The sequence below is a fragment of the Pygoscelis adeliae genome, unplaced genomic scaffold, assembly GCF_000699105.1.
Source record: "Pygoscelis adeliae isolate BGI_AS28 unplaced genomic scaffold, ASM69910v1 Scaffold32, whole genome shotgun sequence".
In the NCBI taxonomy this organism is placed as follows: Eukaryota; Metazoa; Chordata; class Aves; order Sphenisciformes; family Spheniscidae; genus Pygoscelis; species Pygoscelis adeliae.
Window position 1 is genome coordinate 426,882 of NW_008824368.1, and position 2,158 is coordinate 429,039.

General features: G+C 43.3%; 1 protein-coding gene across 1 annotated transcript in view; it reads left to right on the top strand.

Moving 5' to 3' along the window:
* UFM1 (ubiquitin-fold modifier 1) overlaps nt 1–2,158 on the top strand; it is a 30,681-nt gene that overhangs the window by 14,534 nt on the left and 13,989 nt on the right. The gene's annotated exons all lie outside the window — the stretch shown is intronic.

A 2,158-nucleotide genomic window follows, 5' to 3' on the forward strand; every position in this document is an offset into this window, starting at 1 on the left:
GGGAAAACAAACTGAATAAAGAACTCCAGTTTCTTCTCCAGTTTCACTCACGGGGACAGCAGGGCAGACTTCGCTGGGAATAGACCAGTTTTTCTGGAGCTGAGGAGAATGTTGTTGTGTATAAACCCATTAGTGAGATACAGTCACCTCTAATCCATCCCTGGCTTGTTTGCAGATGGGACACCAAGTCCCATTAACTCTCCCAGCTGAAAGAGAAAAATCATGCATATTCTCCTTCCTTTATTCATTGTAAATTCTCAGAAAAAATAAATAACCCGGCTAGCTTTCGAAAAAGGTTTAGACAGCATAGTAAAATTATAAATTTCCAGCACTGGAGAGGTCTTATTTTTATGTAATCACTTGGATTCCCAAATCTACTTTCAAAGATCTTGACCCTGAAGTTACCAGCAAATAAGGATACCATCACACTCTTGATGCCTGCGCAAGATACACCTCCACAGCATCTTAAGCTGACCTAAGTTGCAGTGCGGTATCACTGCCAACCAGACATGCTTCCTCATGTCCTTGTTTGTGCTGGTTCAGGAAGCTAACCAGATGAAAACCAGCTAAAAGAAAAATTTAGGTTATTTGCCAAATCAGTTCCCCGAACTGACTCTCTACCTCGTCATCAGCGTTGGATCCTCTGCCTGGCAGAGGACAAGACCACATGGCCAGAACAGAGGACTACCCTTGCCTGGATTTAGACTGTTCTCAGCAGCATCACAGCACACATATGCTCAATCCAGATTTAACCAAGTAAATTTGGGTACTAAAAGCAGTCCAGCTTCAACAGCACGAAGATTTGGGTGCGCTTATTTCCTCAGAGCGGAAGTCCTTAAAGATAAGGCAAGAAATGAAGTACTAAAAGAATCAGCCTTTTATTTCACATCTGCACTAATGACCTTGGCAGAGAAAACAGCAATGCATTAATGAAAACTGCAGATGACACGGAGTTGTATAAATCAAAGACACAACATCATACAAAAATAACTGATTTTGAAGAGGGCAAGAATAAATATGGGATGACATTTAGCTACACAAAATGCAAGGTTACATGCTCAGAGATGACTATTAAGGTGTGATCTCTCAGAAGCAGGGGGATGAAAAATCCGTGAGATCACTAACGGATTACAAAATGAGCATGAGCCACCAATGTGAAAGGCAGACACAATAACATAAAGGTAAATGCAGGAGATACAGGAAAGTATTAATGCCATTGTAGAAGCTGCTAGTGAATTTCTTCTCCTTGTTCTTTTTTGATTTTTTTTCAGTTTTGTCTATGTTCACATAAGAGCAACACAAGGGTGAAAAGCTGAATTTCATGGCTGGGCACTGAGCCAATCCTTAGGTAAGAAATTAGTGACTCCAATGTGTCAACGGCCTTTGTAAGGCATTTCTTTTACCTTAACCCTAATGAGACCCCAATTAAAGTGAACACAACAAAGTGCTTTGCCATGACCAGTCTGGCGAGCAGTGTATGATAACAAGCACCTCAGTCCATGCTGAAAGCTGTCCTTCCTGCAGACGGTAGAGACTGGAGAAAATATGAAAGCAGTTTGGCAAAACATTTCCTACAATGGTAATACTGACATACCCAGAGTTGGAAACGCGGTCATCACCTGCACTAAGAGATGAATAAGCATTAAAGACAAAAATTACTTTGCGTTTCCATGCAACCTTATTTAGCCTTTAAAAGAAATTAGCTTGTCGAAAGTCACAGACAAATAAAACTGGAAACCGCTGGTTTTCTGCCACAAAAGTATCTGTCACTATCCAAACAGAACTCCAACTCTGGCTCCCCCATCGCAAGGAAGATGTGAGTGATTTTGAATATTAAAGGGATGGGAACCGGTGTGTACTTGCATCCACCTTCCCCTGCGTAACTTCAACAAGCACCCGCGGAACATTTCGGTCTGAGAGCAACACACGGACTCGAAACCTCGGGTAACCAAACCCAACGATGAACCTCACCCCCACCCCCGCATTACGCGTGTAAGTTGCATGCATGCACACACACACACACACACCCGCACTTAGATATAAGCACACACTTAAATCCAGCAGCCCCTTGTTGGCATTTGTTTTGAAGAAGAGGGACCCCTCTTTGTTTAACGGCCCCGCACCTCCCACCCCGCCGGCCCGGTGCGAGGCGCGCAGG